General features: G+C 39.8%; 1 long non-coding RNA gene across 1 annotated transcript; it reads right to left on the minus strand.

Moving 5' to 3' along the window:
• On the minus strand, positions 1-25,587 carry LOC143887044 (uncharacterized). The gene is made up of 2 exons (XR_013254001.1): positions 24,482-25,587; positions 1-472 (listed from the first exon to the last, which is right to left on the minus strand). It is a non-coding gene; the product is annotated as an uncharacterized LOC143887044 (long non-coding RNA).
• Between the last annotated feature and the right edge of the window lie 2,158 nt (positions 25,588-27,745).

Raw genomic sequence — 27,745 nt, forward strand, 5'->3', positions numbered from 1 at the left:
TGAAATAAACTGGTAGCATTCCACTGTGTAAATAATGAGATGCCCAAAAATCAATTACAAGAATTTTGACTACAGCTAACAATGTCCGATTCGATTTGAATGTTGGCGAGAAAGAAACAAATTAAGCCAACAACAGCAATATATAGCTCAATGCAGCTGTACACATTTTATTCGAATGCTGGAGACCAGGCAAGAACTATAAAGGACCCGGAAAGGAAACCCTAATGAAAGAGTACCCTTTTCTTGTCCAAGCAGTAACTGGGTTGCTCATGCTAGTAGAAGAAATACTTTGTGAAGCAAGCCATAAGTCAAAATCGTATCATAAAAGCAAAGCACTGAAGCCGTTGTGCATCTTTGCAGAATAATTAGAAATTTCTTGGTATATTCCATACATACACAAAGAACCAGTCACTGGATGACACAAACACAAGCTTGGTTCCCATCACCGTCATCCTCCGGGTCTCCTGATTCGCTGCATGAAATTATTCCAGTTGATGTAAGGAAAAAAAGCCCAGCAACCAACTTCAGTGTAATAGAAAAATCACAGATTAATAAAATAAGGATAATCTCAAGTCAAAGTTGCTAATTGTTCTTATTATAGTGGTGTAAAGTCACTGTAAACCTAGGGTTCACGGGTTCTTTAGAGAGAACAGCTGGAGCGTAAAATGTCTAAATTTCAATAAATTAGTGCCAACATTCCACAACAGATTTAACATCCAAAAATAACATATAAAAAGCTAGGGTTTCTGCTATGATTGAAAGGCTTCAAGTTGTTTCATTAACAAGATAAATTCAGCCAAGTGAAGTTTGCAAAGAAATTATATATCATATTAAAGAAATCAGCTCTAGGAATAAAGAGAAACAACAATATAAAAAATCTGTCCATAATCTGTAATGATGCAAAATAGTCAAAACTAGGGCCCCAAAAAGTCTAGGTTATGAATGGGAAAAATGGCTAGTCAATGGCATAGGGCTGCAAAATTAGGGGTGAGGGTGAAGCTCAAAAAGGTACCAAAGGTGTCTATAAAGTAACCGATAAAAAAGGGATAAACTCAACTGATCGTGTAGGTTTCGGTCTTGAACCCCATAGATAAGGAGTTCCCGAGAGAGGCTGAAGCAATAGCAGAAACCTCGGTCCGTCAAAGCATTGTACGAACAACGGATGATGAGTAAAATTGTGGGGCAAGTGGATGGAAAGGCTAAAGAGGAAGCAAGGGAAGCCACATGGTCATATGGAAGTGATTCACTACTGTAAATGCAGTGATACCAGCTGGTGGAAGGGTAAACGTAAAACAGAAGTATAAAGGGGAGAGGGGGAGGGAGGGGGTAGCAATGAGATTAAAATTTGGGGAGAACTGCTTGCTGTTATACAAGAGAGAGGGATGTGGACAACCACTACAAAGCTGGGCTATCGCAAGAATAAGGAGAAGGACATCATAACAACGAATGTGCAGATCGAGAGGTGTAGGGAGAAGGGAATAGGGATTATTGACTGCATCAAAGGGGTTGTGCTAGCCGGCAGCCGTAAGAGAGGTTAAGGGAACAGGAAATGGGGAGGGGGAGGGGGAGTGGCCTAGGGCTGTCAGCTGCAGGGTGGAGGGGAGATCTACTAGCCGAAAATGAAACAAAAGAAAGGAAGAAGCGAGGGGAAATATCTTGTGGCTTCTGGGGAGAAAAGGAGGGGCTGCTCCATTTTTCCCAAGAAGTGCCTTTTATGCTCTATTTGGTTGCTTGTAGATGGCTGGGAGATTAGGAGAAGAAGTCGTCAATTAGACAAGCATGGAAGATGGGATGAAGATTAGGAGGAAGATTTGTTAGTAGTGTTTGGTTGCGCGAGAAGATTATCGGAAGATGTAGGGTGCCGTTATCAAAATATAGGGTGGAAGAGAGAGAAAGAGAGAAAAAGAATGAGACAAGAATCCTCTCCTAATTCCCCATGAAAAAAGAGGGGAGAAGAATATGGGGGGGGGGGGGGGGGGGTGAACATCTCCGCCACGTAGGCGCCACCTATGATAAAAGCAATAATGATCTCTAGAAGTTGTCTAGTGGTCAAAGGTCTAAATGACAACCAAACATGCTTTGGGGAGATCTTTGGAAGATCTCAAGCATTTGAAACTCCTACAATCCCCTCAAAATGAGCAACCAAACAGAGCATTAGGGTTTTCTTTTGGGGTTTTATAAGGGTGGCTGGGCTTTCTAATTGATGGGACCTATTAGGCCATCGATGAAATAAAAGAAAAGCCACTTAAGTGACTTAAGTGGGGTTAGGTGCGAGCTCTAGCCCCTGGGTGATGTGAAAATTGTGAACAGCCCCCACACCTAGGATAATAAACATAGAAAAAATAGTAACAAGTCCATAGATAGAAATGACCTAAACTAATTAAGTCTTTCATAAGATAAAAACAAATATGCGCTCACTTGGGCTGGATCACATCACATAGTTAGCTAGAGTTGTGATAACTTGAATCAATATCATAATGTATGCTCCGATATTTATCATAAGGGAATTGCTAGCGTCCATCGCAAAAGGCTTTTCGCGGCTGGTCTGTCACACTTCAGACCAGCCACCTCATGAATGGAGACAACAGCTTTTGTCTCCATTCACAAGGTGGCTGGTCTGAATTGCGACAGACCAGCCAGGAAAAGCCTTTTGCAATGGAGCTTACAAATCCCTTATCATAATGTATGCTCCGATATTTTGATTGATTTTGAGTGCCCTAGCCCCTAGGTAACGAACATTTCGTGAAGTTCTCCATATGTTTGGCTATACATTTGAACTTGTAAATTAACTAGATGAATCTGATGTAGACGTTCCCTACCTGCCAAACACCAAGACTTCTAGCTCAAGATATTTTAGGCTTTGAGCTTGCATTACTAAAATGTTTTACATTCTCCCAGTTTTGACAATGTGTAGGCATTGTAGACTGTCTTAGCTGTAAAAATTATGAAATGAAATTTGCTCCATATATCATAAGTAACAAGGTTCTCTAAGGTATTTCTCCATCTTCTCAAAGTATATGAAACAAACCCTTAGAACCCAAAGAAAGCTTCACCTCCATAAATTGGGGCATTTACTATATGCTTGATGCTGTAATTTTTGGGAAGACCTTATCAACCCTCTAGTGGAGGGAAGCTCACTGAGCATGCTAAGGTGGGCATCAATAAAAGTGAGAACTTGTGAAGAACATCCTTCGATTTTTATGAGATTTTGGGTTTATATCAGAATTCAAATCTCTTTTTTGTCTTTTCCAGAGATAAGAATGAAGTTAGTATTTCGACAGCGTTGTGCATGGAGAAGATATCACCCCTGGTGTAGTTTTGTATTTATTTCCTCCTTATCAATAAATTATCACTTGTGGAAAAGAATAAACAATAGCAATAAACGCAATGCTAAAGTAAACACCTTCTATCTTGGGTGCACTAAAGCAAGATGATCAAATTTGAAATGTAAGACAGCTCTTGTTGAAACAAACACCAATATTTTTATTTTAAAGAATATTAGAACAGCTATAACATAAACATAATCTAGAAGCTATTTCCTAAGATCACAGCCAAAATGAGGTCAAGGGAATCAGGTAGGCGTGTCAGTTTGGGCTCGGGCTCGGAAGCTCGCTCGAGCTCAGCTCGTTAAGGCTCATTAAGGATTTAATATATTTAAATATCTATTATATATTAATATATACACTAAAAGGGTTGTCTAGGGAGTGAAAGGGGGAGGCAAAATATGTCACTTCTTTTTTGGAACCCATTTATTACTTGGACCACCCCCCGTGGTGTAAAAAGAGTAGTCAAATTACACTAGATAGGGTTGTCTAGGGAAGATGAGGGGTGTGAATATATCATTGCCCTTTATATAACCCGAGCTCGGTAAGGCTCGCGAGCCTGGCCGAGCCGAGCAGAGCTGGAGCCTGGTTCGAGCCCAAGCCGAGCCCGAGCCGAGCTCTTGAGCTTAACGAGCCGAGCCGAGCTGGGCCAAGCTTGGCTCAGCTCGTTTACACCCTAGAATCAGGCCCTTTTTTTTTCAGAACAGACCCATTACCATATCCACCTATCATTTCCAGCATAACCGTGAAAAGGATCATTAAGACAAATTTCATTTCGTAGACATCAATCTGCTGAAACAGAGTAATGAGGTGAAATACAAGGAACATATAATAATGGTCCAAATATAACATACATTTCCAAGGTGTCCTGTGATCATGCATTGAGCCCCACGGCACATTTGCATCAATCGGCTGAACCTAACCTTCCGACCAGTGAGAACTCAAATAGTGTCATTTCCCTAAAGAGTTCAGACACTAAAAGTGCCTTCTTGTTAATACACACATACATGGGATTTCCATAAAATATTGTGTGGGTCTTGAGAAGGAACGTGTGGGTCTTGAGAAGGAACCTTAAGGATATTGAGTTCAAGAACCTATCGAAGTTACGTTCTTTGTTGGAACTGGTGAATGTTTCTCATATGATTAGTGGTAGAAGAATTTGACGTGGAATACCAGGGTTGATTCTTGATGATGATTTTCTTTCTTTAGGTCTACCGTCTACTACAAAAGAATGCTTCTACATCCTCATTGACCAGGTCATGGGAGGCTCCAGTACCTCCAAGAGTTCAAGCACTTTCTCGGGTAGCTGTAAGGGTAAACATTAATGCTGTCAACAAGTTGAACAAGCAAATGTTTTGGTTGGAAAACAGGTACACAATCTGTAAAGAAACGGAGGAATCTGGGATCAACAGCTTCCTCCATTTCATGACAGGCCAAAAAGGTTTGGAAATCGGAATGCCTTCCACGTCATTTTTCTTTGGATTTCAGGTTATCTGCATGGTTTTAAATTTCGGCCGAAACATTTCGATTTCAGCTGCTACCGAAACGAAATCTACTTGGATTAAGAAAAATACCAATTTTCGCTCGAAATTTCAGGATTTCGTTAATGTTTCGGTCTAAATATGTGAAACATGCAACTTTTCGGTTAAAAAAACAAAGTTTATGGACCCTAAGCAAAATTTACTCAACTCATAGAAAAGAGAAGAATGAGATTCCTTTAAGATATTTCTAAAAAAAACAAGAAGAAAGAGAAAGAAAAGTAAGTGGTGAAGAATCTTACCTGGATTTTGACCGTGATTTCATACTGAAATGTTTCCGTGATTTTACAAGATTTAGGCCGAAATGTAGTACTGGAACTAAAATGTTTCGGTTTTGCTTATGAGCGAAACCAAAATTTAAAACCTTGATTATCTCAAATTGGAACTATCTACAGTCAGAGGCCGTTAATCTCAGCACAGAAGAGAAACTTATGGGCCGATACTTTATTCGTGGTCAATGTAGGAGATTCAGATCGAGATAAAGAGAAACCACTCTTAGGATAAGGTCAATCCAATTGTAACTATTATTAGAGAACTAAAAAGTTTAATTATTAATTGGTCCCAAAGAAGGAAAGAATTTCGGGGTTTGATGATTCAAGATCTTTACCGTGGTTTCTCATTTATAGCTGCCCTCCGAAGATGAGTAGAAATACAAGATGCATTCAAACTAACTTTGGCGGAAGCTCTCTCAGAAAATTGGTAGTTATTAGGAATAAGAAAGGGGATTTTTGGCAGTTTATTAACAATTTAAACAATGCAAAACCTCACCTGTCTTCGCATCTTCATAGTATTGGCCTCTTCCGTGATTGTGGGTGGGATGAGAATCTTGATTTATGTAGTAACGACTGATGTTTCCTTCTCGCATGTGTCGAGAGAAGGTAATGATGTAACGAAAATGTTTGCTAAAGAAGTAAATATGATTAGTTTTTGAATGGGCAATATCTTCCCCTTCTTGTGATCCCTTTGTTCTAATAATGCTTTTGTTATTATTTAATAAAAAAAATACTTACATAGATGAGAAGAAGAAAATCTAGCTTAATTGATCAATCCAGCTATTTTATTCATATCTACAGTGGGATCAATATAAATGACCAAACTGCCTTCAATTTCATGATAAAATACATGCAAAATAAAAGAAATTATATTTATCTACATTCTCAACTTTGCACCTCAAATTGGGGCTTAGGTGTCAATTATGGCCAGCTTGCAAAGGATGCATTGAAGCTGGTTCCTAATAAGAATGTTGGCAAAAGGATGCATTGTAGCTTCTTCCTACTAAGAATGTTGGCAAACTAGTCATCCCATTTTCCATTCCAAAAAAGGAAAAAGAAAACCCTAGTCATTCCATTTAACATATGGAATGAGGATCACTTTTGATCTACCCTCTCTAAACCCAATTTGATATGATTTGTTCCCTTGTGGAACACAAACTTAGGATCAATGCTTATTGTAGATTGTTTATCACAATGGGAGCTTCACCTCCAATCCCTTCTTCTTAATAGTCCTAAGCCAAATTAACCAACAATTACCATGAGTAATCACCCGATATTTACATTTGGCATCTGATCTTAGTACTAGACATTCACTTTTTATTTCTCTGAGTAACAAGGTATCTATGATACCCACTGGTGGATTGTCCATCCATTCGAAAACCAAACTAATCTACATCGAAGTACATCTCTATATCCATATGTGATGATTACTATACAAAATATATTTCCCCTGACAAATCCACGTGAATTCATGAAAGAATGAATAGGAGAAGATAGGAGAGAAGAGAGAACACACAAGAGGTACCCACATAAACTGTTTAGGATGGAGGAGTTCAAGTTAAGGCTCACAACTCGTCTTCTATCCTTTATGTAACTCGCATAAGTTGCCATGGGCATTACACAAAACTGTTATACATGATGGTAAACTAACCTAAGGGACTTATCTACACTAGCACACCTGTACATAATTTGTATATAACGTTAATCCTACAACTTACATACACCATACAACATCAATTTTTGACTTAATATGCACCGTAATTTACCCATGACTTTTATACACAGTGGTTTATACAAGTCATATGCAAGCTACTCTCTACATTTCCAATCAAATTGATGCACTGGGTCATAAAGCATCCATTTCCAAATCAGAAGGTCATATTGAACACAAGTCATGGTCTACGATATTTTTTTTGCGAGACCAATTTTTCAAATGAAAATATATCACTTGATCAGTTGTTGGAGACCATATTATTGTTTCAATAGGGTACACTTCTTGGTATGTGGGAAGAATTAAACGTGAATCGACCTCTAACATCCGATATGGAGCTCTCAAAGAGGCAGGAAGAGTTTAAGGTGGCTAAATTCCTCTCTAGATTGGACTCAAGAGTATCATTCACTTCATGGGCAGACCTTGGCATGCAAAGACCTACCCTCTTTGAATAGCCTTTGATGCGCATTGGGATGTCTACCTCTTCAAAAATCATCACAAGATCTGAAGTAACAAAAACCAAGAAAAGAAGTGACAAGATTCAGGGGTTGGACCTCGATGGGTATATTCACTGTTAAATAGTTTTATGAACGCCTGGTCCAATTTTCTGCTCTATCACCTACTAGATAGGTTTGGAATATCCAAGCCCCATTGAGTGTTTACGCTTTTTGTTGGATGGCATGTCTAAACAAGATCCTCACGATAGACCGCCTTCTTCATAGACGTAAGATTCTAGCCAATCGTTGCGTCCTTGGTCTAGCTGATGTCGAGTCTCTTCACCTGCTATTACATTGTAGGATCACTTGTGTCCTTTGGTTCGTAGTTCTCGGTCTCTTCGGTGCTAGTGAGGTTCTCATAGGCCATATTGTTGGACATTTTGAGTCATGGAGATTTGCTCCTACTTTTGGAGGTAGGATTGTGAGAAAATTATTCTCTGCTGCCACTTGAGTCATGGAGATTTGCTCCTCTTGATACCCCTACTCAAGAAGTGTAAGTAATAATCAGAGACAAATCTTCTCTATGGTTGTCCAGTGGGCATCTAGCATGTCCGAGTTCCGAGGTATTTCGGTGTCCTTCTACAGGTCTTGGGAGGAGATTATGAAGAGCAGCATGCATATTTAAGGCCCTCGGCCAAGATGGAACCCTCCTCCACTAGAGAGGCTAAAGCTGAACTTCGATGGGTCGAGCATTGGTAACCCTAGCCCGGTAGGCATTGGGGGCCTTCTGAGGAATGACCTTAGGGCCCGTTTGGATACCCCTTGGATGTGGATTTGGAGGTGAATTTGGATTTTTAAATCCAAATTCGGCGTTTGGCAAGCCTTTATGACATCTGGATTTGGATTTGAGTGAAATCCACAAGATTTACAAATTCCTCATGTTAGTGTAATTTTTTGGATTTATAAATCCTTCCTGCGAGAGGTTATTTATAAATCTAAATCTGACCCGTAAGAGGTTAAAATGACCAAAATATACCAAAAAAGTGTTAAATGACTTAAGTACCCACATCACATTAAAAACTGATCAAAATACATCGTATAAGGTAAAATGACTAGAAAACTCCCGAGTCAGGAAAAATGACCGAAATACCCCTATAGCAGGTAAAAATGACAAAACACCCCTGAGTCGTGCAAAATGCCCTTATGACATAAAAATGATCAAAATAACCTCATACAGGGTAAAATGACTAGAATACCCAATATCATGGAAAATTACTAAAATACCCCTAGATCAAGTAAAAATGGCCCATGGCTCATAAAAAATGACTAAAAATACCATCATGAGATAAAAATGATAAAAATGCGTCATATTAGGTAAAATGGCTAGAAATACCCCTATACTGGGTAAAAATGACAAAATACCTCGAGACGTGCAAAATGACTAAAATACCCTTATGACATAAAAATGATCAAAATAACCTCATACAGGGTAAAATGACTAAAATACCCCAAGATTATGAGAAATTATCGAAATACCCCTATATCAAGTAAAAATGACCTATGGGTCATGAAAAATGACTAAAATGACTAAAAATACCCTCATGAGATAAAAATGAAAAAAATACGCCACATTAGGTAAAATGACTAGAATAGGGGTCATGCAAAATGACCGGAATACACCTATACCGGGAGAAAATGACCAAATACCCTGAGTCATGGAAAATGACTAAAACACCCTTATGACAAAAAAAATGATCGAAATACCCCCACATAGGGTAAAATTACCCCTGGATCTTGGAAAATGGTTGAAATGCCCCTTTATCAAGTATTTTAGGGCTTTTTCGTTTTGTTAGATTTCAAATTCAAATCCAAAGAGTATCCAAACAAAAAAAAAATTAATTTAGATTTGAAATCCAAATCTATACGTGGTCATCCAAACGGCATTATTTATAAATTTGTGAATTTTAAAATTCTTGATTTCAAATCCACGGAATTTGGAAATCCAAATTCACCTCCAAATCCAAATCCAAGGGGTATCCAAACGGGCCCTTAGTTAAATCCTTTGGACTTGCTCAAGAACCATAGGAGAGAAAGGATTTAACAAGTTAGAGGTTCAGATTCGTCCTTATGGGATCAAATTGGTAGACCAATCTCAATTGGACCACATTATCATCTAGGGAGACTCCCTCAACGTAATCACGTGGGTGAGAGATCAGAACAACTTTCCATGGAGACTTGCAAATGCTATAGAGGAGATCCATAGTCAATTAGAGGGCCACGAATGTAATACCCGGTAAAAATAACAGTTATTATGCATAAAAATTATTCCCATGTTACTATTCCCCTCAGTTTTTCCTATAAATAGAGCAGCCAGGAAGAGAAAAGGAAGAAGAAGAAAGAGAAGAGAGGAAAAGAAGGAGAGAAAGAAAAGAGAGGAAGAGAGGGAGAAGAAGGAAAAGGCTAGCAGAATCACTTCTCCCTGATCGTTGTCATCTTCAAGGTCAAACATCTTCAAATTCCCACTTCTCAGGTTTGATAAGGCAGGTGATAGCTAGACTCGACTGGTATCTTTTCTCAATGAAAGTGATGGGGATATGATTATATATTGTTTTATTCAGATATTTCTTATCTGTTTTACTTCGAATATTCATTGTTTACATTTGAAAAATATCAAATTATATTTGTTTCAAAATGATGAAATGTATTTCATTCTGGAAAATGAAATGAAATGTTTGATTTCATATGCACGAAAAGTTTGAACGAAAATGAGAAATGAAAGAAATGGAAGAGGTAAATGGACGATAGTCTCTCTCGTGTGACTAGTTTGTACCTCTGAGCCGTTGACTTACCCAAAAGCGGAAGCGGGCCAAGTCCAAAGCGGACAATACGAGGGTGAGGCGGATCGTTACAGGAAACTTCAGAAATAGAAACAGTTGGAAACTATTGGGCTTTAAATGGTTTGTTTTACTATCTAGATAAGTTGTTTCTATAAAAAAAATCCTATTAGTATTAGACTATTAGTTTTAAATTCACATTATGTTCTATACAAAATACTGCATATTTTTATAGAACTGTCTCTTATTATTGATTTCAGCTACTCGTTGAAGCTTCTATATACCTGCTCTCCTAACCCATTTTTTCCCACCAGGATTTGAAAATTTGGATGCGGGAGTATTAGTCAACGAGGAACCTTAGTTATGAGAAGTGTGAAAGCAACTTGAGGAAATACGGAAATGATGAACCTAGTCAATCTCCTCAAATGTAAAAAGGTTTTAAATATGTCATACTTGGGATTTTTGTAAATTCAGGATGTACTTTAACCTTCCGCTATGTAATTACAAGAATAAATACGTTTTGTTGCCTGTAGCGATCCGTGCAGTAAAAATCCAGGTCGTTACAACGACTAAGTAGTATGATTGAATGATGAAGAAATTTTGTTAAAAACAAGTAAACCACTGACCGAGATGGTCTAATACAAAAACAACATAGACAAAACACCAACAAGAAAACAAGTAAATAAAGGTAAGAGAAATCAAGGAGGAAGAAAATCAAACAAGTCCAAGTGGGCTCTCTCAACTCCTACTCGAGCTAGTAGATCAACATCGCAATTGGTCGATCTCCTGACATACTCAAAGGAGACCTTGTGCCCTCTTAATTGAACCCATATTTCTTCAATAGCATTAGCAAATCTCCAAGGATGCGGACCCTGATCACATTCTTGGAGTCTCTTTCCACTGTCAAATGAACTATATCTTCACCTTCTACGAGCCTAATGCCCTATAAAACAACCATCAACTCTGCCTCATTGGAGTCCATCATTCTGATTGGACCAGAAAACAACCACTTTTTTTACCCTGCTCATCTCTAAGGATCCCTCCAATTCCTAAAAGTCCTGTGTTACCTAGACTCGATCCGTCAAGGTTGCTTCAGGTTTCCAGCGCCATTGGGGTCCACTTCGGAGTAGGGATATCAATCTTCTTCAAGCTCATACACACCTCCCTCCAAAAGTGGAGCTCATGCACACGTCCCTCCACTATAAATTCCTCATTGACAACATACCCAGAATTGTATGCAGTCGAAGATGATTCACCATTGTTGAAAGACAAATCCAATAGCCTCTAGACCAGGGCCAACTGTCCCAACGTTGCACAGATTCTTCTGGATAGGCAATGCAGCCGTGCCACACATTTCGGATTCCAACACTCAGATTCTTGTGCTGCACTTTTAGAGTTCATTTTTCAACCTCTACTAACATAAACAAATAAACATTTACCACAATGCTTTGATTTTTAACTTCATCAAAATAAACTAATGAAAAAAAATCAAAATATACGAGGAAAACTACATATACTATTTTTGCGGGTTTCTCGTGTTTGACAATAACTATTAAGAATAATGTGTGGCATGGTTTGTTATGATGGAGCCCATCGTCACTAATGGCATAGTTTGTAATTTTTATGTAAGAGTATTCATAATAAAATTATGAGATTTGTGGGCTTGACTTTTGAGCTGGCATGGTTTGTTATTATGGGTCCATCATCACTAATGGGATAGTCAATAGTTTTTTATGTTAGTCTATTTATAATAAAGTTATAAGATACGTGGGCTTTACATTTTGTTAGAAGTGTATTTGTGTGTTTAAGTGCCTAAGGGCATAGTTGTCACTGTACTTCCTCCTTTCATACAGATACATTAGTGAGGGGGGGAGAGTACCCTAACTCACTCTTTCTTTCCTTCTCTTCTCTTCTCACCACTCTCTATATGGTATCAGAGCCCTAGGGCATGGACGCCTAAGGACCACCATTGATCCTTCTTCTTCTTCTTCTTCTTCTTCTTCTTCATCTTTTTTCTTCTTTTTTTTCCTCTTCCCTAACCCAAACCAAACCCTAACCCCATTTCTTCTTCCACCGCCACCCTCCCTCCATCTCTCTCTATGCCCCCCCCCCCCCCCCCTCTCTCTGCTGCTCCGAGCCCCTCTCTCCCTTCCTTTTCTCCCATTGCCAACCCCCTACTCGCCCCCACGCCCCACCCCCCGAGCCCCTCTCAGCACCCCCGCCCCCCTCTCTGCTATCCCCCTCCCCCTCTCGGCTATCCCTCAGCCCCCTCCCTCCTCCCAGCCCCCCGCCCCTCTCTCGGTTATCGTCCCCCCCCCTCATCAGACCCCCCCTTCCCCCTGACAACCCTCGTCAGACCCCCTCACCCAGCCTCCACCCTCTATTCCGCCCCTCTCTGCTCCTCCCCTTCTTCCCTCCTTCGTCGAACCTTCCTCCCTCGCCGGCACATTGTTGTATCCCTCCCGCACCCACACCCAAGGTTTAAAATTTCAGTTTCGATACCTATTTCGGACCCCACCGAAATCCGAAATTTCGGGCCGAAATTTGGTAAAAATTAAAAAAGAATATTTAATTCATTTCGAAATTTTGTCCGAAATTTCATTTTTTTTTTTTAAATTACATTTTCTAGAAATTTAGGACCAAAATTCTGAAAATTTTGGCCGAACTTTGGTAAAGTCCGAAATTCCGGATTTCACCAAATTTCAGTTTCATTTCGGTTTCAGTCTCCACCGAAATCCGAAATTTCGAATTTCAGCCAGAATTTAAAACCATGCCCACATCCCCAAATCCTGTAAAACCCTCCCTTCTTCTTTTTTCTCCCTTCTCCTTCTTTCTTCCTTTTCTCCCATCTTCTACATGGTCTAAATTCCCCATTCTTCTCTTCTCCATTCCGCAGTCCCGACCATTTACCTTTGTCATTTCTGCCCTAGCGGCCTTTTTATGTCATCCCTTTCTTTCTATATCCTCCTTCATCGAGGCCGCGATGTTCTCTCTCGACCCGTCTAGTGGGATCCTTATGCCCTAGTTGGGCCTTCTTACTCGACATTCTATCTCTTTCTCTTGTATTTCCACTTTGGATGTAAGGTCCTCTCTCTCATTCGATCATGGATCCTCCTGTTACTCTGAATCCTCATGTCAGCCCATCTCCTACTAGCAGTACTTCCCTGTCCCCTCAGCACCTTCTTCTAGCTACACCCCTCCCTCTTTTTTTCTTTTTTCTTTTTTTTGAATGACAAGTATAATATATTAAAGGGGCCAAGGCCCAAAAAAAATGTACAAGAGGGAATTACAACTCAGAAAAACAGGAAATCAAGGAGGAAGGAAATCAAATCTCTGGATGCTATCCCTACACCCCTCCCTCTCATTCTCCCTCATTTGAGCAGTCTATGCCTCAGATGACCTTTGAGAAATTAGATGGCTCTAATTATCTTAATTGACGCCAGTCTGTTGAGACCTTTCTTCTGGCCAAGGGTTGGTTGTCCCTTATTGAGCGTGATCCACTCTCTCTTCAGATCCGACTTATGATCCTTGGCGCCAGGATGATGCTATGGTCCGTTCGCTCCTATGGCAGAGTATGATCCCTGCTGTTTCCCGGCCGCTGATGATCTTGCCCTCGGCCAAGGCTATTTGGGATCACACGACTCTCATTTACTCTAGGGTGGATAACCTCAGATTTTTTCTACTTCTTTTGAGTGGATTTGTCTAGAGCGTGGGGATGACTCTCTCTCTCTCCACCCACTATAGCCGCTTCGCCTCTCTTTGTCAGCAGTTGGATGCCTTTATGCCCCTAACCTCGGATATTACGGTCCTCAAGCGTCAGTGGGACCAACTCAGGGCTATTCCACTCCTTGGGGACGAACTTCTTACCATTTCGCCAGCAGTTATTCGGCTCGGGATTGCTTCCCTCTGTTACTGAGATCTATTCACAAGCCCAGCAGTGTGCCCCCGGTGGCTCCTCTACTGCTTTTCCTACAGAGGGCTCTGCCCTAGCTGCCTATGCAGTGGTTTCTGCTCTGGCCGTCATGGTGGCCAGGTTGGAAGTGGTCGTGACCGTGGCGGTCGTGGTGGAGGCAGCCGTGATTCTGCTACTGGTAGAGGTTTTGGTGGTCGCGGCCGCTCTTACTGTACTCATTGTCGACAGGAGGGTCACCATGTTGACATTTGATACACCCTTCATCCGGACCTTCGCCCTCCTTGATAGGCCCACCTTACTACCACTGATTCCAATGATGCGTCCGCTTCTCCCTCCATTCTTGGCAGTGTCCCATCGCCTGCCCAGCCTGATACTCTGACCATCTCCAGGGCAGACTATGAGAAGCTCCAGTGTCTACGCCTTAGCAGTCGTCCACCCACAGCTGGTTATGCACATCCAGGTAGCTCACCAACTACTATTCTTTCTCGGTCGAGTCCCTGAATTATCAACTCTAGGGCCTCCAATCACCTAAATGGTAATTCATCATCTCTTAGTTATTTTCGTCCTTTTCACTCTTTTTCTAAGTTAGTTATTCTTGCTGATGGGACTACGGCACCCATTTCTGGTATTGGGACTCTTACGGGGGCTTTACATTATCGTATGTTCTCTGTGTTCCCAAGTCCCCCTTTAATCTCCTGTCTGTTAGTCAGATTACTAAAACTCTTGATTGCTATGTCTCATTTTTTCCTTCTTACTGTGTGTTTCAGGATCTCTCGACCGGGAGGACGATTGGCTAGGGATGTGAGGTAGATGGCTGCTATCAATTTCAGTGTACGCCACCGCCCGCCATTTTGCACAGTTCGGTGGACGCCTATCAGTGGCATTGCCGTCTTGGTTATCCTTCTCCTCAGTGGCTCCAGCAGACCTCCATTATCACTTCCTCGCGTCAGCCCTTTCAGTGCCAGTCATGTGAACTCGGGAAACATCATCGTGTGTCGTTTTCCCCTCGGGCTGTTAGCCATGTGTCTAGTCTTTTTGAGTTAGTTCATTCTGATGTATGGGGTCCCTCGAGGACCACCTCTCTTACTGGTTATAGATACTTTGTTGTTTTTGTGGATGATTATTCCAGGATGACATGGTTGTATTTGTTAAAAGACAGATCTGAAGTCTTTACTGCTTTTCACACTTTTTATGCTGAGATTGTTATTCAATATTCTTGTCCTCTTAAATGTTTACGCACAGATAATGCACGGGCATCCCTCTCCCATGCCTTTCAAGATTTATTTGCATCTCGTGGTATTCTCTATCAAACTTCCTACGCCTATACCTCCCAGCTGAACGGTGTAGTTGAGAGGAAGTTACGATAGTCGGTACCTCCTCGATATGGCTCGCACCATGCTCTTCCAAATGCATGTTCCTAAATTATATTGGAGCGACACCATCCTTACGGCTTCCTTTTTAGCCAACCGTCTTCCCTCTTCCATTTTGGATGGTCATTCTCCCTTTTCTGTTCTCCACCCTCAGGGCGATCCCTTTCCTCTTATCCCACGGGTCTTTGGTTGTGTCTCCTTTGTTCACAACCTTACCCCGGGCTTGGATAAGTTGGACCCTCGGGCTGAACGTTGTGTTTTTCTGGGATACTCTCGTACCCAGAAAGGGTACAAGTATTACAGCCCCCGCCTTCGTCGCCTTTTTGTCTCATCCGATGTTACCTTTTTTGAGCCTATTCCCTTCTTTTCTCATACTCCTGCACACAGCCCTCCTCCTCTCCCTTATGTCTCCCTCTTCCTTCTTCGGGTCTTCCTGCCCTGGTCTACCATCCCCTTCCTTCCTTAGATGTGCCTATTCCGTCTCCTGTCTCAGACTCCCCTCCTCCTCCGGTTTTGGCAGTTCCTCCTCTGCAGACTACTAAGAAAGTCTATCAGCGACGTCCGCGAGCAGAGCCTTCTCCACCTCCTCCCGAGGCATCGTCACTTCAGCCAGAGATCTCGGCCTCTACCTCTCAGGTATGTTCTCCTGCTTCTCCTGATTTAGCGGTAGATGCTCCTATTACTTCATGCACCCGTTCACGCACTACGGCTCACCCTATTTCATCTTATGTTTCTTATGATCGTCTTACCCCTTCCTTTTGTACTTTCATCTCTTCGTTTTCCTCTGTTTCTTTGCCTAAGTCTGTGCAGGAAGCTCTTGCTCACCCTGGGTGGCGTGCTGCTATGGACAGCGAGATGGCTGCCCTTCAAGCCAATCATACTTGGGATATTGTCTCCCCTCCTCCTGGTGTGGACCCTGCTGATTGTCGATGGGTCTATGCCATTAAGTACTTTCCATATGGGGCGGTTGAGCGCCTTAAGGCGCACTTAGTTGCCAAAGGATACACACAGACCCATGGGATTGACTACCATGAGACCTTCTCTGTTGTTGCCAAGATCCCATCAGTACGAGTTTTTATTTCTCTTGTTGTCAACCATGGCTGGCCCTTGTATCAGTTAGACGTAAAAAATGCCTTCCTTCATGGAGATTTAGCTGAGGAGGTGTACATGGAGCAACCTCCTAGTTATGTTGCTTAGGGGGAGATGTCATCTTCCGTATGTAGACTGCGCAAATCATTATATGGCCTTAAACAGTCACCTCGAGCATGGTTTGGATGGTTCAGTGAGGCCCTCATGAGATATGGCATAAGATAGTGTGCAATTGACCATTCTGTTTTCAACCATCAGTCAGGTGCAGGGCATGTTCTTGTAATAGTGAATGCAGATGACATCATTATTACAGGGAGTGACACAGTTGGCATTCAGCAGTTGAAGACCTTTCTGTAGAAAGAGTTCTCCACAAAAGATCTGGGTCGCCTTCGATATTTTCTAGGGGTTGAGGTAGCTTACTCAGGTACTAGCCTCTCCCTCTCAGAGCGGAAGTATGTGTTGGATCTTATAGAAGAGATAGGGTCGTTAGGTATGAAACCCGCCACTACTCCCATGGATCCCAATACTAAGATCCACCCAGAAGAAGGTGACTTGTTGCATGACCCTGGTAGATACAGAAGACTTGTGGGGAAGCTCATATACCTCACAGTGACCAGGCCCAATATCTCTTATGTTGTGGGAGTTGTTAACCGGTTCATGAGTGCTCCTCGTACATCCCGCTTGGCCGGTGTGACTCAGATTTTTTTTTATTTGAAAGGCGCCCCAGTGAGGGGACTGTTTTTCAAATGACATGGCCACCATTGGGTGGACGGATACAGTGATGCCGACTGGGCTGGCTCTTCAGCCGATCGACGATCCACCACTGGCTATTGTACCTTTGCGGGAGGTAACTTAGTGTCCTGGCGGAGCAAGAACAGAATGTTATAGCCAAGTCAAGTGCTGAAGCCGAGTATCGAGCCATGTCCCATACTGGAAGTGAACTTATCTAGCTACGATCTCCTCTATCTGAGATTGGTTTCCCCCCTCGTCCCCAGCTCACCTATACTGTGACAACAAGGCCGCCTTTCACATTGCTACCAATCATGTCTTCCGTGAGCGTACAAAGCACATAGAAGTTGATTGTCACTTCATACGTCACAGGATTCAGCAGAGAGAGAAATGCACCACTTTCAGTAGGTAGGTAGACCAACTTGCCGATGTTCTCACCAAGCCCCTAAGCAAAGCTAGACTTAGTGATATTTGTACTAAGCTTGGAATGATCAATATTTACATTCCAGCTTGAGGGGGAGTGTTAGAAGTGTATTTATGTGTAAGTGCCTAAGGGCATAGTTGTCATTGTACTCCCTCCTTTTATATAAATACATTAGTGAGGGGGAGAATACCCTAACGCACTCTTTCTTTCCTTCTCTTCTCTTCTCTTCTCACCACTCTCAACACTTTTGAATTCTCATGAATCCCCTCCTGTTCCTCTCTTTGTTCTCTCCTTGTTGCCTTTTCTTCACTTCCACATCCTTTTGACTACTCTAATATTTATTTCACTTTCCTTTTGACTCAACAACAACCATGTTGGATTTCAAAATCAGTACTTGTACTCGTGCAACATGGCCTTCCTCGTATCCAAGCCCTAAAATATAGAACAAGATGTGGAAGAAAAAAGTTACACCACAATTTAGTTGCTAGTACTCACAAATAGAAGACTAGAAAATTAATAAGAAACATAAAGAAAATGGTAAAGATGAAGACAGAAGCACTCCTATCTGACCTAAAGCATCAATTTGAGGGGGTTTTGGAAAATAGGCTTTGTATATGACTTATATAAAGCATTTAGATGTGTATGTAAGCTATGAAGTGGGGACTTCTTGTGCTTATATACATAGATTGGATTTACCTTATGTGGCTTTTGGCATTTATATTACATGAGGCTTTGACTTTTTAGTTTATAATATAAAGGAGAGGAGAAGTCGTGAGGCGGACTTGAACTTCTTGAAATATTTCGTGTGGTTGCTCTCTGGTTTCTTTCTGCTCTCCATTATTTCCTCCTCTTCTTTACTTCAAATGTTCAAAACCAATATGACAGCCTAAAGCTCCCCTTCCTCAGATTATGGCTCAAGAACCATCTACAATTTTGACATTGTTTCTAATTGAACATGAATGAAATGAAGAAACCCTAATTGTATGTGGGCTGAGGGCTTTGAATCAATTATTCAGGGTGCAGAAATGCATGATGACCAGAAGGGAAGGCGAAGGTATCTAGTTAATCCATCAGAGATCTAGAATGTGCAAGCAAAATTCGAGTGTGAATTGATAAAAGAAACCAACAATAAACAAACTACATGTTAACCAAACCTCTTGTTCACATGGTTTCATTTCAACGATCTTTGAGGGAGTGTTATATCCATGGTTTAAAATTTCGGTTTCGGTACAGGTTTCGGATCCATCAGAAATTGAAATTTCGAATGAAATTTCAAAATTTCCGTCGAAATCCATTACACGAATTAAAAAATAATATTTTTTCTCCCAAAATTTTGGTAGAAATTTATTATTTTAAAACTTGGTTTAAAAAAAAAAATTAATAGAAGTGCGAAGTTTCAGGCGAAATGACTGAAATTTCATCCCAAATTTTCGAAATGTAAAATTCGTAATTTGCCCCATTTTCTTCCCTAGGCCACCCAATCTCGTGAATTTATGAGCCAAATAAATGCCATTCTTCAAAACAATCAAATTCACAAATTCCATTAAATGCCAGAAAACAAATACAATGTTTGTTTACTGAATAAGTAGCATGGTTTTAAATTTCGAATTTCGGACCGAAATTTGACCGACACCGAAATGTATTATACCCGAAACGGTAATTTATTGCAGCGAAATTTCGGAGACTTCGACTGGTTTACTGAAATTTCGGTTCGTATGCCCGTATTACAAAATTCAGTCCGAAATTAATGAAATTTCGGTCGAATTTCAATGAAATTTAGGCTAAATCATTTGAAATTTCAATGAAAGTTAGGAGTTTGCATGTGATGCCTTCCCTCATCTGATGATGTGACTTCACTTTTGCCATGTGAATATGTGAATAAATACAAATGGCAAGTTGACAAATGGCAAATTGTGATGTGAAATTGGGAATTCACTTTTGCAAAGAATTCGTTGCATAATGGCAATTGGCATATGAATTCTTTGCATGAGAATTCACTTTTGCATAGAACCCTTGTGACCTTATCGGGGAATCATATGATTCATATGAGGGAAGGCATACTCTATATAAAGCCTTATAACCTACTGTAGATTCTCAAATCATCTTATTTTGAAATTAGGCTTACAATCAAGAGGGAGAAGGAAACTAAGTCACCATTTTGGCCAAGCTTTCAAGAATTCATACGTAGATTTCAAAATTTTGAGACTTTTTTAGTTTATTATCATTTTTATTCATTGCATGTGTACCATATTTGCCCCATTTCCAACATTTAAAAGACTGCTAGGGGTGGCATTATAATCTTCCCATATCCCTTGAGTTTTTATATGGCGTAAGCTTGCATAGTTAAGTATTTCTCAAAGAGGAATGCTAGGAACAAGCGACTATAGAGGCGCTTGTTTCTACTCTGGTATCAATTGTGGCTATTTAACGCCATCCTGGCATTCCCATCTCTAACAATGATTATAAAATCGTCAAAATAATCGGCCATAATAGTAGGCTTTCCATTTTCCAGTTACCTAAAATGAGAGTCAAATGAACCTTGCCAATAAAATACTCCATAGGGGCACACTCTTATCAACGTATGGTCCAACAAATGAGCGGTTTGGATCAACCAAACAATGTGGGGCCCAACGATGAAGAAGTCGACTCCTTAGATACTCATTCTTGTTGTGGTGTTGATAGCTTGACAGACACATTCGAGAATTTGAGTGTTGAAGATGGGAATTCGCAGAGTTATGGTTATGGACCAGTCGAAGCTAAGAGTGGATTGGGTTCCACTGCTTATTATGTGTATGGGCAGTATGGCTATGGGCATGTGTACGAGTATGACTACCCATATGGCACTGATACACAGACACAGTCCCAAAGCGAGTCATATGGGTATGGGATGCCATATAACTCATACGCACATGCATATGGTGAGGCATCACTTCCGGAGTAGACCCGACATCATCCGACCCTACTACCACCTACCCTCGTTTGGGATTGCTGATGCAAGTTGAGTCGACTATGTATCAATATTACATCCACCAATCCCACAAACATATGTGCTTCAAATGACCTAGCCTATGAAGAATGGGTACGGGTACGGGGTGCGGGTACGACACGACACGGGTACGTGATTTTCCAAAAATCCCGGGTGCGGGTACGTTCGGGTACGCCAAATATAATAATATATTTATTTTTTTATTATATATTTATAAAAAATAAAAAATAAAAATATATTTCTTTCCTCTCGGTTTTGCTGTAGCAAGTCTATGTTTATACTATCATATATTTCTCATAGTTGTCATTTCAGAAATTTCAGAGTGTGTCAGTGCCATTATGGCGCAGGCAGCAACCTTCTCATATAAATATACATATATATTTATATTTATTGTTGTCAACAAGTATTTGCAAGTCTAATATAATGTACATGCTTTTTAGTATGTTTATGTATTATTTGCTTTCGTATTATGGAAGATATTACTCAGTGCAGCTGTCAGGTTTCTCTGCAGAAAGCAAATAATAAAGATCATATATTTGTTAGAACTTGTCAAATTGTCAAAAAGAAGCAAACTTTTAAAGCAGAAGTCACACAAAAGCTGCAGGCTTTTATTAAAAGCATTTATTACATATAAGACAGCACGTCTTTACTAACAAGCAACAGCTCTTTTAACAGGGAATAGAAAACTTTTCATGGAAAACTGCATCTTTTAGATGAAATTATAAAAAAAGGTAAAAACCGTGTCCAAACTCAATGTCGGGTGCGACGGATGCGCACCCTCGACGCACCCGACACAAAAAAAAAAGGTTTTTTTTTTTTTAAAGTATGGGGTGCGTACCCGGGACGTACCCGGGGCGTACCCGCACCCCATACGTGTCGGATACGGGTACGGGATCCCCGGGAGAGTACCCGTGCTTCCTAGGACCTAGCAGTAGTACTACTTATTCATTAAAAACCAGATTCGCCAGCACATGCATCATGCCTGATACCGAGACAGGGATGATGGATTCGAACCGCCCCGTAACTCGATGTGGTATTAAGTTAATGACATCAACATGGAGTCCGTAGAGAGCTTATTGCCTCCTCAATTGTCTTTCATTCCCATTTGTAACACCTACAATGAATAAAATGGGACTGTCTAGATGAAACTATGTAGGTACAACACCTACATAGTTTCGGACCCATCAGACTACTTATTACACATGCAATGAATAAAAATGATAATAAACTAAAAAAAACCTACTTACCCCCCTCTCAAAAATTTGAAATCTACGTATGAATTGCTGGAAGCTTAGCCAAAATGGCGACTTAGTCTCCCTCTCCCTTTTGATGTAAGCCTAATTTCAAAATGAGATGATTTGGGAATTTATAGTAGGTTATAAGGCTTTATATAGAGTATGCCTTCCCTCAAATGAGTATGCCTTCCCTCATATGAATCATATGATTCCCCGACAAGATCACAAGGGTTCTCTGCAAAAGTGAATTCCCATGCAAAGAATTCACATGCCAATTGCCATTATGCAAAGAATTCTCTGCAAAAGTGAATTCCCAATTTCACATCACAATTTGCCATTTGCCAACTTGCCATTTGTATTTATTCACATATTCACATGGCAAAAGTGAAGTCACATCATCACATGAGGGAAGGCATCACATGCAAACTCCCAACTTTCATTGAAATTCCAAATTTCAAATGATTTAGCCTAAATTTCATTCAAATTCGACGAAATTCCATGAAATTCGACCGAAATTTCGTTAATTTCAGACGAAATTTTGTAATACGGGCATACGAACCGAAATTTCAGTAAACCAATCGAAATTTCAAATAAATTACCGTTTCGGGTATAATAATTTTGGTGTTGGTCCCAACCGAAATTCGAAATTTCAGTCCGAAATTTCGGATTACGGTCGAAATTTAAAACCATGGTTATATCTCCATCTCTAAGCTGTTGCTCGCATCTGCTTCGCAGGGATCACCTCTGATTATTCATCATGAGGCCTCCTCAGAGCATTGTTTAATAGCCGTGAGCTTAAACAACATTGCATTTTTTTGTAGTTCAATTGCCTATGCAGGAAGCATATGAGAGAAAGGGATACAATTAATGTTAGAAATAACACATAGATTTAATTAGAGTTATAGGTTATGTGTCATTAATGGTGGTTTATTAATTAGTTACTTTCAACCATATATAAGTCATTGTATTAGGGCTTTGCCTCACATCATAATAATAATTTCAAAAAACTATAGCTCTCCCCTTCCTCGCTTTCTTCTTCTTACCCTCCCCTGGACTACATAAGATTGATGCAAGTTCAACATGGTATCAGAGATCGCAAGATCAAGATTCAGAAGAACTTCATTCAATCCATAGAGGGACATCTCCCACAACTTGAAACCAAAGTTTCTCCTATTTCCTTCTCTCCCAATTTGAAACCCTTGTTTCTCATATTTTCTCTTCATTTCTCAAAACCCTATCGTATTACAATTTTCCTTCAAGGTATCAAAACTAAATTGATTAATTACAGTTCAACCATTCAAAATACATATTTTCAAAATCTAACCTAAGGACACCAAAGATCACAAGATCAAGATTCAGAAGATATCTCATATCTCCATCCAATCCATAGAGGGGCATCACCCACATCGTGAAACCCTTGTTTCTCATCTTTCTTTACATTTCTCAAAACCCTATATATTACAATTTTCCTTCAATGTATCAAAACAAAATTGATTAATTCCAATTCAACCTTAGGACACCACTCCTCCTACTTTCCTCAATCGCCTCCCTTCACCCTCTTTCCCTCTCTTCATGATAGTTAACTATCCATTACATATATTTGAAATCCTAAAAATATACTTCTTCGGTTCTTCCTTTATCTCACAGAAACCCTGTCTCATCTATATTCCATTTGAAATGCCACCTTCCTCCATTAATTAAAAATTCAACCATGATCCTGGTAATGAGTCATGAAAAGTGGATAAAAACTTGATCCTGGTAATTGTGGTACATAACTTAGTGGCCAAATCTGCATGACCCCCAAACAAGTTGTGAAAATAGTTTAAGATTTTTTTTTTTTTTTTTTTGAATGGCCAATGGTTCAAGAATTCAACTAAATAAAATTCATGTTTCGACTTCATAGGGTGTCTAGGTGTTTGCAAAAGCAGTAGATAATACCAAAATTTAACAGGTAAAAAATAGTTAGTGAACAAAAACAAATAAATGCAACACATCTGAACAAGCTGATAAAAAGATTATTGTTAACTAAGATTCTCAATTTCTTTCAGGGGATTTTGCAAATTGAAAATCCCAAATCGTAAATCATACAGCAGAACGAGTATCTACGTCTGTCAGTACTCAAAATGAAGAAAAAGAATCTGAAAGAATGGAGAGAATACTAAAACAAGTATCAGATTCCAAAAAACTGCTACCTATCATTATTTTATATGAATGTAAGACAACTGATTCACTACAAGTCTTGCTGAATTAGTTTAAAAATAGAACTCCCAAACATTTACCAGGATATTGAATTAGAAGATAACATCAAAGTTTATATTTACAGAAGTTTCAATCCAACATGAATAAACCAATATGCTCAACTAATTCTTCTAAAATCTAAAAATTCAGAGAATAAATTGCATTTCACGCGTACCCAGTTCAAGAAAAGAAGAATTTTGGAAGATCTTCCTATAGACAATAACAATCATATGAAGAAATTACATATATAATTTACAAAGTAAATCCAAATTCATACTAAGTCTGCCAAAAATCCAAAAACGTAAAATATAAAAAGTTAAAAACGAAACAATACTAAAAAGCATAATGAACAAGCAGAATTCTAAGAGGAGATCATACCAACCTTGGTTCAAATTCCTTGATCTCAACTAGTTCTTTTCCTAACAAATCCATCCATTGCACTCTCCCCTTTTCACCAAGTTCCGAACCCGAATCCGACGGCTTTTTTAGACTGCTCTTAGGAAGAATTTGAACTTCCCTAACTACCATATCCTTATCAACCTCAGATAACTGGCCTAAATCATCAGGAACTGAAGATAAACTTGAAGAAACATGTTGGGTGTTATCCAAATTCAATGGACAGGGAGAAAAAAGGGGATGAGGGGATTTGCAAAAGCAAATGAAAGAAGGGCAATTGAACTTGAAGAACCAAACCCTCATGAAAATTCCTTGAAGAGAAACTGATTACAAGCAGTTAATGTCAATTTCATTACAAGAAAAAAAAGATAAGGAAAACCCAAGTCCCAAAAAAAAAGGAGAATTTTTTTTTATTATTATTGTAAACCAACCTCAAGACAAACCTAAATCTTCTACAGGGAGACCTCAAAAGAATATTAAGGAGAATGATTGAAGTTCTTTGAACTAAGACTTGAATAAAATCAATTCAAATTACCTAGAGAAATATAAAAAATAGTTCAAAAATTCAATTTTTTTTCCACTAAAGAAAAGAACCCAACTCCATAGTGTTGCAAAAAAGAATAGACTTTCTCAACTAAAAATCAAAAAGAAAAGAAAGAACAAATTTGGGTTTTGGTACTAGTTTGATTGTACGGCACTCTAAAAAGATTACTAAAGCAAAGAAAAAACCAAACCTTTGCTTGTTTTGTTAGCCACTGTCTGAAAAAAGAATCAGAAACTCGGGTAAAATATATAGAAAAAAAAAAATCTTCTCCAAGAAAAAACCCAAAATAATTTCTGGGTTTTAAATGATTTCGATGCAGAGATTAAAATTTCAAGCTAGTATGAACAAATGGGCATCTCTCAAAAATGCAACAGATTAATGAGAAACTTCAGTTTTTACCGTTTGGGTTTTTTTTTATTTTTTTGATAACGGCAGCCACTCTAAGAATGACAAACAAACCCTCTTTTACCTTTTCACTACTTGTCATTTCTCCTTTAAGAAAGTTCCTTTTTTGTGATGCTTGAAAAAAGCAGAGGAAAGACGCAACGACAAAATTCACTGTCTTTGAATGGAAGGAAGAACGGGAACATTATTAGCTGGAAAGTTAGGGTAATGATTTATTTGCCCCCTTTTCTTTCTATGAGACACCCCCTGTAGTGTAAGAAGAGTAGTCATATGACTCATAGGGGAGGTTTGGATATGCGGATTTTAGAATTCAGGGTTTAGCTTGAAAACAGTCTACAAGAGGGTTCATGTGTCCTGACGGCAGCGTTTCTTGGATTTCAAGTAAGAAATCCAGGTTTTATAAAACTCTCCCACGCCCAGCGATTTCTATAACTTGGAAAACTGGGATGATCTGCTGCTCTCTCACTGATGGAAAGAAGGGTAAGAAATCAGAAAACGACGGCTGGTCCGCTTCTTCTCTTAGCTCTCATCTACAATTTTGAAGAAATCCAGGATTCTAAAACCCGCTTATCCAAACGGCCCCATATTGTTTAAAAACGTGGATGTGGAGCGGAACGTGGCCTAAAAAAATCCTAGTTGACTCGGCATGACTCGATTGAGTACTCAGTTGATGTGGTCATAATTCGAGAGAGTCAAATGAGTTTGTATTGACTCTATAGGAAAAAGCGTGGAACACGGATGCAACCTAACACGGAACGGCCAAGGTAAAAGGGAGTCAACTTGAGAGAGTCGACGCCAATGCATGAGAGTATTAAAACTAATAAACTAACATACACTAAGCGGGCGGACATTGAAGAAAAGGGGGAGACCTTATCTCTTCCCGAAAGTTACACCATGCATGCATAAAAATGGGAATGGTAACCTTCTAAGGCAAACACACACAATAGATACGTTTCAGAGTGGGCCCACCTCGTACTATAAGCCCACCTAGGCAAGCTTGGAACATCAGCCTAGAAATTGCATCCTCACCGTCCATTTCAAATGAAAATATCAGACGTTACGATCACCCAATGGGACAAGGTGTAACCAAAGGCCTTTTATGGTGGCCCCACGTCAATATATTTCACATCACAATGATGTCAGTAATGTGGGCCCAATCACTAGTCTCTATTACAGTACACCATTAAGATTGTACCCAAAATGATCAGGATTGGGTCCCACATTAGACATTTGTATGTTTATCTGGTGGGCCATCATGAAGCCTAACTACGCAGAAAAAGAAAAGAGTAAAAAAAAAAAGAAATGGTGAGTGTAAAAAGTCGGACCCTTTCATCTTAGTATAATAGTATATTGAGGGCTGCTAGCAAGACGGCATTTCGTTTGGAAGAAAAAGAGAATGTCTTTTGATGTGACACATGTGCAAGAAGACAAGAAAGTGAACACCCATCCCCATAAAATACATAAAGACAAGTGAAATTACCAAATCAACGGTCATTTTCATAGAAAAAAAAAAAAAAAATTGGCTACGCAACGTTGCGCAGGAACCTCCTGCACATCGCACTAAAAGACACTAAATAGCAGGAGTGTGGCAAAATCAATTCCATGGTCTGCTATTTCCACAACCCCAGTTTTCTCTTGATTTTAGTGCGTTGCGCATAGGGGTGGCAAAATTGGCCGAGCCGAACCGAACCGGAACCGAGCCGACACCGAACCGAAAATTCAGTTTTGGTTTGGTTAAACCAAACCGATTCAAATTTCGGTTTGGTTTGGTTTGGGGATCAAACCGAACCGAAACTGAATATCTCCAATAATTATGAGTAAGGGGTGGTAAAATTGGCAGAACCGAACCGAAAATTTGATTTTGGTTCGGTTCGGTTTGAGGGTCAAACCGAACCGAAACCGAACCATTGCCACCCCTAGTTGCGCAGGAACCTACGGAGCCAAGTATTGTTCCATTTTCACCATCTTTACTTTCTGAACAGGATACCGTTTTAGAAGTGTTTCCCTAGTATATTTTAGACACGGAGTGTTATCAGCACCACCATATTTTGATATTTGCACAAACATAGCTATCATTTCTTCTTTAATCGGCTCGTGAGAGCTGTTTGGGAAATGTAATAACCTTTTGACAGCTCTCTAAATACTTAGAGACGAGATGGGTTAGCCAAAATATCAAAATGTAGATATCATTTCCCTCATGATATCATCACCTCACTCACTAAAAACCAATGTTAATTCATTAAATCCTTTTTTTTAATGATCGCCAATTGTATTGCAAAAATAGACCGAGATGGTCAAGAT

This window comes from Tasmannia lanceolata, unplaced genomic scaffold (genome assembly GCF_043159265.1).
Source record: "Tasmannia lanceolata isolate RefF3 unplaced genomic scaffold, GAP_Taslan_0.1 ptg000012l, whole genome shotgun sequence".
Lineage (NCBI taxonomy): Eukaryota > Viridiplantae > Streptophyta > Magnoliopsida > Canellales > Winteraceae > Tasmannia > Tasmannia lanceolata.